Genomic DNA, 12,478 nt, shown 5'->3' on the forward strand with positions numbered 1-12,478 from the left:
ACAAATAAAGATTTTTTAAATGAATTCATTAGTCACATGGAGAGTGAGTTTGAAATGAGTTTGGTTGGCGAGTTAACATTTTTTCTAGGGTTACAAATCAAGCAAACAAAAGAGGGTATTTACATTTATCAATCAAAATATGTCAAAAAGATATTTAAGAAGTTTGGAATGGAAAATGCAAAGGAAATATCTACTCCCATGGCCACTAGTACTAAATTGGATAAAGACATTGAGGGGAAAGAGGTTGACTCCAAGGTGTATCGTAATGCTATAGGAAGGCTTCTCTATCTTACGGCTAGTAGACCTGATATACTTTTTGCAGTAGGAATGCGTGCGAGGTATCAATCTTGTGCCAAGGAGCCACATTTGAGTGTCGTTAAGCGAATTCTCCGATATCTTAAGGGAACTCAAAATGTTGGTCTTTGGTATCCTAGAACCGAATCTTTTGACCTAGTAGGCTATACTGATTCCGATTATGTCGGATGTAAATTAGATCACAAAAGTACTAGCGGCAGTTGTCAATTTCTAGGATCCTCTCTAGTAAGTTGGTCGAGTAGAAAGCAACATTGTGTAGCACTCTCCACAACCGAAGCGGAATACATTGCCATGGGAGAGTGTGTATCACAATTATTGTGGATGACTCATACTCTAGAGGATTATAAGCTTACCTACAACAATGTTCAAGTTCTTTGTGATAATGTGAGTACGATCAACTTGACCAAAAATCCCGTCCATCATTCAAGAACGAAACATATAGAGGTTAAACATCATTTTATTCGTGATCATGTGACTCGAGGTGACATCATTTTAAATTATGTTGAGTCAAAATTAAACTTAGCCGATATCTTCACTAAACCTCTTCCCGAAGTCGAATTTAGCTTTCTTAGAAGGGAATTGGGAATGTGTTGTATTGATTAAATCACATCCTACATGATCACTTTATAGGTAAAGCGTTTTAAGGTCTCTTCACCTTAGTTTTGCCTCTCAAAAAAATCTAGAATTGCCCTCTTAATATGATTTAGATGGGGGTGGGTTAGAGACATTTATCTTGGTCATAATGCTTGTTATGATGCATTATTTTGGTCAAGAAAAATGACTTTCATATGAAACATTCATTTGTCCAATTATAGGGAAAGCAAGTGTACAAATCATGTGCACGTTGCCCTACGATTATGATTGAAAATTTTAAATTTACCATATGTGTAAAACTTATTTTTAAAACCTTGGATGAAGTTTGTTCTTGGATGGGAGTTAACTCTAAACATTTAGATACACACTTACTCAAATCATTGAAGTTTTCAACAATCTTCAATTTTGTGTAAGTTTTCGCTAAGAAGAGTCAAATCTTGTCAAATTTTATTTTTCCTTGATAATATGCGATATGTATAGTGTCTACACAAAATTTCGTGATTTTTAGAGTAGTGTACGTTTGTTTGTGCATTTCCAAAACTTGGATCTGAAAGTTTTTGAAAGTGTAGTAATATCATACCTCCCAATCGATCGGTTGATCGATTGAGAGGCTTGCGTCTCACCACAAAGAGCATCTGAATCGATCAATGGATTGATTCAGAGTGTTTCAATCGATCAATGGATCGATTGGAATGCGTTTTCGATTTTCCAGAAAGCATTTGGATTGATTAATGGATCGATTCAGTGCATCTAGATCGATCAATGGATCGATTGAAACGCATGCTCGATTTCCACAGAGGCGTCGTGAATCGATCGACTGATCGATTCACTTGTTCTCAATCGATCGGTCGATCGATTGGGAATTTCAAACCCATCTTAAAACCCTATTAACCTAGGTTTTCTCTCACTCCACCTCATTTTCTCTCCTGATTTTTTTTCGTGCCCTAGCTCTTAGGCGATTTTCCCGGCGACTTTCCCGCCTGCATCGACCGTTCTCTCCGGCGGTTTTCTCCGGCGAAGGGCGCTCTTCCACCTTTCTCCCACCTCTGCTCCTTCTACGACCTAGGTCGTCCCTTCTTTCTTGTCTCGTTGTCGCAGCTCACAATGTCGAACTCAAACCCTAGGTAACTCCTCCATTTTTTTTCTTCTTCTCTCTATTTTGCTCTTGTCAGTTGATTGTGGATAATCCCGATGTTTCTTTTGTGCATTTCATTCATGCATCATGTGCACGACCATTTATTTTCTCTTTGCATTATATTCCATCGTGTTGCTTCTGTTCTTGTGCATTTTTTTTCTTCTTCAGAAAGAAACAAAAGGTTAGAGAGTCTGGTGAGGGTTCCTCTCGAATGCAATCACGTCCTAAGCCTCCTACTGATCAGCATTTTCCAAATGCTGCCTTGCAGCAAGCCTTTCACCGAAACACTTTCAAGTTGATTCCTCCTCGTTCCATTGATAAAAAATTCTATCACGACTCTTGCTTTGAAGTGTTTTCCTTGATAGAGTGCTATAAACTTTCCTCCATTGTTTATTGTGAACGCAGTGTCAATCCTAGCCTTGTTTTCGAATTCTATAACAACTTGCATACCTCGGATGGAATTCTTTATCGCACTCGTGTTGCCAAGCGTAGCTTGGATTTCTCATATCAGATTCTTCAGGAGTTTTTAGAGCGTCGCCCTTCCACGAGTGATTTCATCTTTTATCCTACCCTGCCTGAGCTCTTGCGCCCACCATTCGAGCACATCACTATTGCTTCCATGCATCAGGCTCTTTTTGGTCGTCCTCGTCTAGATGGTCCACTTGCGCATATCACCACTTTCTCGTCTCTTGAGTTATCTGCCCTAGACAATGCCCTATTCAAAGTCGTTATAAACTATCTTCTGCCTATCGTCTCTCGTGCTTTAGCCCTTCTCAGACCTCCTCACATGTTCTTGCTATTCGCCATGCGACATCGTCTTGATATAAACATAGCCTTGAACATCTTTCACTGCATCATTCATTTCACCCAGCCTGTGCAGTAAACAGTTCATATGCCTTTTGACAATATCATTACCGATTGGTTGGAGTCCATGGAGGTAAATGTCTCCCGAGGGAAGCTACAACATATGACGGTTTGGTATTCCCGCATCTCTGCACGATCTTTCACAAAGACTGGTATGGTGGCTGGATCGGATGGCGTCAGATGGATTGACGGACGTGCTCTTGGTGAGGGACCACGAGCTCGACCTCGGGGGGCAGGACAGGTACTGGCTCCAGAGGCTACTGATCCTCAGGTGGACATTGAGGCACCTGGCTCTCCTGATCCTGCTGTCGCTACCCAGATTCAGATGCTTGAGGAGATTGTGGACACTCGTCTTGAGGAACTGTCCATGGCTGTTGCTGAGATGCGGACTGAGATTGCCACTCTGCGGACGAGTGTTGAGTCCTTGACCGAGCTGGTACGCTCGTGGATATCAGGTCTCTCTCCTCAGCTCCCTCCTCTGGCAGAGGATGTGCCCCCTACTCCTACTGATGCTGCTGCTCCTACTGATGCCGCTGCTCCTTCTGAGGGCGACATGATTGAGTTTTATGTTCTGTTATGACATCTAGTGTCGCCTTTCTGTATAGATGTTTGATTGTGTGTCTCTTAGTTTGTAGTGTGCGTCTACGACACCATTTTGTATTTTGTGTGTTGATATGACTTGTCGGTTGAACATATGTGTTTTGGAACAACTAATTTTAGTCTATGATATACATAATTTCTCTATGGTGTTTTGGTTTAAGGGGGAGTCTCCTAGTATATTGTTTTTGCTTCTTGCACCCATTGAGGGGGAGTGGATCTAGCGTTTTTTGATATTTGACAAAGGGGGAGACATATGTTGAAGTTTATGTTTAATTTAATTAAAATTGAAATTCAAGCTTACTGTTTATGTTTATGCTTATTGCCTATGTTTATTTCCGATAAATTTCAGCACAGTTACAATCATTATTTATCATTGTATTATTATGGTGTATTGAAAATTAGCCTAAACTTAAATAGATTGTCAAACATCAAAAAGGGGGAAATTGTTGGTGCAATCATGCCCTTGCCCTGGAAGTTTCAATGTGTTGACAATTATTTAAGTTTAGGTTAATACGTTGGATCTAACATGCATTGTGAGTTTGCAGGAGAAGTTTCTTGCAGGTCAGAAGACCGGATGCAAGAAAAGTCCAAGAAGGTCGAGGACCGGATTCTTGGCAAGAGAAGTTCTTGCAGGTCAGAAGACCGGATGCAAGGCAAGAGAAGACCAAGAAGGTCGAGGACCGAATTCTTGGAAAGAGAAGTTCCTGCAAGTCAGAAGGTTGGATGTGTGTTAAACTTACTTAGCAAAAATCGATTGGTAAATTGATTTAGATATGGCTGTGAGGCAGAATGCCTCTGGATCGATCAGTCGATCGATTGGAAGAAAGCCAATCGATCGGCCGATCGATTGGGAAGCCTCTGCGCGAAGCATAGAATGCTTCTGGATCGATCAGCCGAACGATCGGGGAACCAGTCGATCGAGCGATCGATCCAGGAAGTTTCTGCGCGAAGCACATAATGCTTCTGGATCGATCAGCCGATCGATCGAGGAACCAATTGATCGAGCGATCGATCCAGGAAGTTTCTGTGCGAAGCACAGAAGCCTCTTGAATCGATCAGCGGATCGATTGAAGTCACTCAATCGATGGCCGATCGATTCACAGTGTTATTGTGATTTTTGATTTCACGAACCTATGTCTGAATCGATTCAAGCACTACACCAATCGATTCAAGTTCAAGTGAAGTAATCTACGCCATTGATCTTGACACGATGGCTTCCAACGGATACTTGTGAATCGATTCAAATATAATCTCAATCGATCCATGGCGACGACGATGTGAGAAACGGCTAGTTTTCTCGTCATTTAAAAGAGCTGGAAGAAAAAGAAACAAGGATCCTTGAGAAAACTACTGTTCTATTGCTCTAGTGTGATCAATCTTTGAAGTGCTCAAGATCTCTCAAGAAATTGAAGATCAAGCTTTCCATCTCCGCACGTTTTCAAGATTCACGTCACAAGGAAGAAGCATTTCAAGTTTGTAATCTTTCTTTTCTTCCTTATTGTTGTGAGTGTGATCTTTTCTCTTGGAGAGGGAGGCTTGTAAGTCTTGTAAGGTTTCTCCACCTTCGGTGTTAGTCCGAGAAGGAGAAGTTTGATAGTGGAAAGGGTGACGGTGGTGTGGATCCTTGGACTAGTCACCTCCTTGAGGAGGTGGATACCAAGTAAATACAAGAGTTAGCATTGTCTTCAAGTGTCTACTGCGAAAGATCAATTTTATTAAGAAAACGAAGTGAGTCATTCACCCCCCCTCTAGCTCAACCGATCCTAACAGAAACTATGTGAAAGTCCTGGTGAGTGAAGTCAGACAGATGGAAAGTCCTAGTGAGTAAAGCTAGGCAATTAGAAATCTTGGTGAGTGAAGCCAGGTGAAAGACCTAGTGAGTGAAGGTAGGCAATTAGAAAATCCTAGTGAGTGAAGCCAGGTGAAAGTCCTAGTGAGTGAAGCTAGGCAGGTGAAAGTCCTAGTGAGTAAAGTCAGGAAGTGGAAAGACCTAGTGAGTGAAGCCAAGCACGTGGAAATCCAGGTGGGTCAAGGTTGACTAGACACCTAGTGTTGGAAAGTCCAAGTAGGTCAAAGGGTTGATAGGATACTTGGCATAAGGAAATCTAGATGGGTCAAGGATGACCGGACATCTGGTGGAAGGAAGTCCAAGTGGGTCATGGAGGACCGGACTCTTGGCATAAGATGGTATGTCCAAGTGGGTCAAGGTTGACCAGACACTTGGCACGAGGAGAAAAGTCCAAGTGGATTAAAGGGTTGACCGAACACTTGGCGAAGAAGTCCTAGCAGGTCAAGGTTGACCGGATGCTAGGCATGAGGAGTCTTAACAGGTCACAGGTGACTAGATGTTGTATTAGGGCACCCCAGACTTAACTTGGGTGAGCTAGGGTTGGTCAATTTGATCAAGTGATCAAATTGGACCAAGCCCAATCGATCAGATGATCGATTAGGCACAGTGCTGCAATAAACAGCAGCCCAATCGATTGGGAACTTGTATCGCTCAAACAGAATGGTCTCCAATTGATCAGTCGATCGATTGGGGTGCTAGAAATTGTGCGTGTTGTGATAAACACTAAATCGATCAGTCGATCAATTCAGACGTTTCCAGTGAGAGCACAGAGGCGCTCTGAATCAATTAGCCGATAGATTCAAGCCTCCCCAATCGATTGGTCAATCAATTGGGATACGACCGTTGCGTAGGATGCAGGTTTTGGACGGCCGAGATTGTTGGGATTTGACGTGGCAATCGATTGGGAGGAGTCCCAATCGATTGGAAGCCTTAGAAGTGCAGATATAAAGGCGACGAAGCGTTCAAACGCCAAAAATAAAAATCCTTCTTCCCGATCTTCACGCGATCTTCTTCAACACTCACCGCCAATTCTTGGAAGCTCTTAGAGGTGCACTTCTAAGGTTCAAGTAGCATCAACAAGAAACAAGTGAGCAAGAAGAGAGTTTGTATTTGTATTCTTGTATTTTTATTCTTGCATGTGTTGTATTTGTTGTGTGAGTGTTGTACAAGATTTCTCCACCTCCGGTAGTTACCAAGAAGGAGTATTTTTGATAGTGGAGAGTGTGTCATGTGTGGATCCTTGGATTAGTCACCTCTTCTTGAGGTGAATACCAAGTAAATCATTTTTGTGTTAGCATTGGAGAGTTACTTCTAGTTTATTTCGCTGCAAATCATGACGAATCAAGCCAACAACGAGCGCACGACGAGCTATTCACCCCCCTCTAGCACAAACCGACCCTAAAAAAAAGTACTTGTTGGAACCCCAAGGTTATTTTGGTGTGATCAACAAGTTAAGTTAGGTCATGTGTGCTTGTTTTTAACCTTGTGTCTAAGTGTGCAAGAGCTTAGGAGCACAGGTAGTCGAGCGGAAGACGCAGCTAGCGAGAAGGACGGCACGCGGTGCGTCCAAGGGACGAGGCACTGCGGAAGAGTACACCGACGGAGGTGAAGGAAGCGTGCAGTGGTTCCAACAGATGAAAAGACGGAGCGGAAGATGAGTATGTTGGCGGACGAGAAGGAAGCACACGACGATTCCGAGGGACGAGAAGCCGGAGCGGAAGCCTGCTCGAGAAGACCGGAAGTTGGGTTTGGGTGAGCCCTATTCCGGATGACAGAGATCACCCAAGCGAGCGGACCCGAAGCAGAAGACCCGGGCTGAAAAAGTCAACGGGGTTGACTTTTCCACCCGAGGTGCCCGGAATAGTCCAGGGCGCCCGGAACAGTCCGGGGTGCCCGGAGTTGGGATTTATTCAGATCGCGGTCAAACCGCGATCCGTGCGCAGGGGATAAAATTTTATCCCCCCAAGGCACTTGAACCCTTCGGGGTGCCCCGACCAAGACTATAAATACAGCCTTGGTCCAGAAGCTTTGAAGGAACTAAAGCAATTCATTTCCAACACTTGTACGCTTCATTTCTAGATTAGCTTCGTTGTTTTACACTTAATCGTTGTAAGAGGCTTCTCTGCCTGAAGGAGATACTAGTGCGACATCTTCCTTGGATTAACAACCTCCCCGATTGTAACCAAGTAAATCCCTGTGTGCATCTTCTTTTACTTTATGTCTATTTAATTATTATGCAAGTGTTAGTTTAAGAAGTTTGAGAAAGGTTTCGTTTTATTATTTTTCATGCTATTCAACCCTTCTTCTAGCCGGCCCTAGCGGTCCAACAAGTGGTATCAGAGCCGAGTACGCCTCAGGAGGACTAACCGCCGATTGAAGCAACTAGATGGTCAGAGCTAACATATACCCACCAACTTTCGAGGGGGAGTTCGCTTTTTGAAAGTGACGAATGTAGGTTTATTTTAAAACTGATTTTAGTATTTTATTAATTATGAAATATGGTTTTAAAGTGCCCAAAAGCAAAGATGGAGAAAAACTTGAGGAGCATTAATGGACTGACGAGCAGCGTGACGAATTCATAACAAATGATAAGGCTGAGTCTTGTCTTTTGAGCGTTTTACATGCCCAGGATCTCGACAGAATCGGAAAATACAAAAGCGCAAAAGAACTTTGGGAAAGTTCTTGAAGCTCTACGAAGAACCACTTGAAGTCGAATCCAACTCCTCGATGGACACCGAACTACCGTCAGAAGAATCTGAGACGGAGGAAATTGTCGGAACAGCACTCAACGCCGAGTATCTACCAGAAGATGCAATCAGCTCTTCCTCAATAAGCATCAAGAGCATCGATGAAGGGGGAGCAACGACGAGAGAAAGCAGCTCAATAGGGGGAGAATCAACAACCGATAAGGTAAGTCAGGTATGGCCTCCACCTCCTGACCTATTGTTTGATTCGATTAAAAAATTATCAAAAGTTTTTTTAGAATTAGAAAATATATTGTCAAAAAAATTTTGCAAATCAGAAATTATTTTATCGAAAGGATTTTGCGAATTAAAACCCTAAAAATAATTTAAGAATAGTGGGTTAAAGGAAACTCATGCAACAGGTTGTCGATCAAAGAATTTCGACAAACTAACAATAGAAAATAACATGATAAAGGAAATGATACAATTTTCTACATGCTCAATATTTTTTGCTTCAAATTTGAAAAAGTATGATTTGTGAAATTATGATAAACTAAAGTGGAAATTTAAATATCACAATGAAAAAAAAATCTATTAGAGAATTTGATCTAAATTAAAAACTTAGATTTAGCACTTTTAGCAAGAAAATTGAACCTTTAATTTCTTTATGCGGCCTTGTTTAAGAAAGTGGTTGTTGCTCCAATAACCAAGAAAGTCTAATGGCTCGCCACTGCCTGGAAGCCAAGTATTGAAATAAAAAGTTTAATTAACTAACTGAAAAAAAAAACATTAATTTGAAATTGAATAATGCTTTAAAAGAGTTACTCATTTTTTTTAGAAAATTCTCAAAAAAAAAAAAATTTGTTGCTTGCAAAAACTTAGAAAAATTTTTGCTAAATAATTTTTTTTTACTTAGAAATTTTGTTTAAATTTTCATTCACTTAGAAATGTCTTCAAAAATTCATTGAAATAATTTTTAACATTTTCTAAGTTTTAACCCTTAGATTTTTTTCTTGGAATCCCATTTTTTATGTGATCGAAGGGGGAGAAGGAAAAGTATAAGTCTAGGGGGAGGTAGACCTAAAATTTTCTATCTTTTTTGTACTTTATTGACAAAATTAGTTAGTTTATTTGTATGCCTATTTACCCTAGTTTAACTTGGGCTGCTCACATCAAAAAGGGGAGATTGTTGGAATCCCAAGGTTGTTTTGGCAACAAGTTAAGTTAAGTCTTGTGTGTTTTTAACCTTGTGTCTAAGTGTGCAGGAGCTTAGGAGCATAGGTAGTCGAGCGGAAGACGTAGCTAGCGAGAAGGACGGCGCGCAGTGCGTCCGAGGGACGAGGCACTACGAAAGAGTACACCGGCAGATGAGAAGGAAGCGTGCGGTGGTTCCGAGGGACGAGAAGCCGGAGCGGAAGACTGCTCGGGGAGCAAGAGACGCAGCTAGCGAGAAGGTCGGTATGGGGTGCGACCGAGGGACGAAGACTGCGGATGAGTACGCTGGCGGACGAGAAGGAAGCACACGACGATTCGAAGGGATGAGAAGCCGGAGCGGAAGCCTGCTCGGTTGACTTTTTCAGCCGGGGCGCCCAGAACAGTCCGGGGCACCCGGAACAATCCGAGGCGCCCGGAGTTGGAATTTATCCAGATCGCAGTCAAATCACGATCTATGTGTAGGGGATAAAATTTTATCCCCCCAGGGCGCCTAGAACCCTTCGGGGCACCCCGACCAAGGCTATAAATACAGCCTTAGTCCAGAAGCTTTGAAGGAACTAAAACAATTCATTTCTAACACTTGTACGCTTTATTTCTAGATTATCTTCGTTGTTTTACACTTAATCGTTGTAAGAGGCTTCTCCAACTGAAGGAGATACTAGTGCAACATATTCCTTGGATTAACAATCTTCCCGGTTGTAACAAAGTAAATCCCTTTGTGCCTCTTCTTTTACTTTGTGTCTATTTAATTAATTATGCAAGTGTTAGTTTAAGAAGTTCGAGAAAGGTTTCACTTTATTATTTTTCATGCTATTCAACCCCCCTTCTAGCCGGCCCCAGCGGTCCAACAGTACTCCCCCTAAACTTAACAAAATCCTAACCTCCCCTAAACTTGTATCTATTCCTCCCCTTTGATCACATCAAAAAACAACTAGGGTACTTAAAGAATTTTAGTAAGGTTAACAATAAGTTTGAGTTAAAAATTTATAATTTTGATAAATTAATTGAAATTATTGACAAATATTGAAAGTATAAATTTGACATACTTATCAGTTTGTCAATTAAATATTCAATTCAGTAATTAACTTCCAAGTTGTGGCAAGGCACTAGGCCTTCTTGGTTATTAGATCGTCAACCACTTTCTAGACAAAGCCTCTTAAAGAATTAAACATTTAATTTCCTTTTCTGAAAGTCCAAAATAAAATTTAGTTCAAATATGATTTTGGAACCTAATACAGGTTCCTTTATACTAGATTAATCAAAAATTTAGGGGTACATGATTTTTTAGAATTTTCCTAATTTGTCCCTGGTATTTTCTTATGTACCAATTGATTTTACCATAATTTCTAAATCTTTGTTTTTGAAAGTTGGTTAATTTCAAATACGCATGTTCTTTTAAACTTTCAATTTGACATTTCAATTTATAATTTTCTAATTTTAAATTGTTAAATAAGTTTAAGGGACATGCCTTTGCTAAGTTTAATTTTAACTCAGCATTTTCTTTTTCTAATTTGACTAAATCTTTAGAAAGAATTTTAATAAACTGAAAAGACTGCTTGGGAGATAGAGCGCATATCTCACTTACCTCATGTCCTGATGCTCCCCCTGTATCACAACTTTCTTCTTCTGATTCTCCCCCTTCATCGATGCTCATCTTTGAGCTGGTTTCATCTTCTACTTGGTGGCTAGCCAATAAAGGCAGTCCGAAGAAAGCTTCGACCTCAAAATTAGAGGATGATGATTCATCCCATGTGGCCTCCAGATTCTTGTGTTTAGAAGATGTTGGTCTTTTAGACTTATCTTTCTCCTTGTCCCTCTTCTTCAATTTTGGGCAATTATCATTGATGTGTCCTTTTTCATTGCAGTTGTAGCATCAGATCTTCCTTTTGTTTCGGTAATCCCTCTTTCTCTGTGATTTAAATTTATTAGATCGAATAAATTTATTGAACTTCTTTACCATTAGGAGTCTGAATCGGTTGTTCTTGCCTTCAGGGCAATGTTCTGACTCGGTCCTTTTCTTTATCTTGCACACCGAGATTCATGTAATTCAAAAGTAGAGAAAAGACTTTCTAAAGTACTTACCTCAAGATCCCTGGATATATAGTAGGAGTCTACTATAGATGTCCATTCAGGTGTTCTTGGGAATGTATTTAATGCACATCTTTGTGTGTCCCGGTTCGTTACTATTTCTCTGAGGTTTGATAATTCGATGATTAGCCCCTTGAGTCTTCCGTGTAGTTGTGCTACTGACTCTCCTTCTTTCATCCGAAAGTTCGTCAGTTGATTCTGGAGCACGTCCCATCTCGCAAGCCTTGTTTCGGAAGTTCCTTTGTCCAGTTCCAAGAACTTCTCCCAAAGTTCCTTTGTTGAGTTGTAATCTCCGATTTGATTTACTTCCTGGGGTGGAAGTACGCTGTGTAGGTGGAACTTGGCTCATCCGTTTGCTCCTTCTTAGTCCACTGATATTCTTCTTGTTCTTCTCTTTGCGGGGATTTTAGAGCTACAAAATCGTATTTAATTATTAGCAATATTTCAAAGTCAGTTTTGAAGAATATCTCCATTCGTTTCTTCCAGGATGCCAATTCTCCCTCGAATTTTGGTGGATAGATTGTCGGTCTAGCCATCATCTTTGATCTTGATGCTTCAGTCGGCGGTTGATCCTTTTGAGGCGGTTGGGCTCTGATACTACTTGTTGGCATAACAAGGCTAGCAAGAGGGGGTGAATTACCTGAAATAGAAAAATAAAACTCTTCCTCGATTTTCAACGCAGATTAGTAGCACACTTATATAAATGATGTTAAGCAACTAATAAATAAAGAAAGACACAAAGGAATTACTTGGTTATAACCTACATGGTTGTTAATCCAAGGCAAAGAAAAAGGCTAAAAGATCTCCTTCGTGTAGACGGAGAAGCCTATTACACTTTTCAAAAGCTCAAGAATGTACTAGGAAATGAGAACTAGAGTTGATGCCTATTTCCCAGGTCCAGGGGTCTTTTTATAGCCCCTGGAAAATCTTATCCGTAGCTTAAGGGCGCTTCCAAAGGACTTGGAGGGCGCCTCCAGCAAGGCACAGTGGATAAAGCTTTATCCACTACGAACGACTATTTTGACTGGCCGAAGGCGTCTTCAATACTGATGGAGGGCGCCTTCCATGCTTTTGGAGGGCGCCCTCCATGTTTATAGAGGGTGCCTTCCGCCTGAAGGCGCCGGAGGTGCGGGT

Source organism: Zingiber officinale, chromosome 8B, assembly GCF_018446385.1.
Source record: "Zingiber officinale cultivar Zhangliang chromosome 8B, Zo_v1.1, whole genome shotgun sequence".
NCBI lineage: Eukaryota > Viridiplantae > Streptophyta > Magnoliopsida > Zingiberales > Zingiberaceae > Zingiber > Zingiber officinale.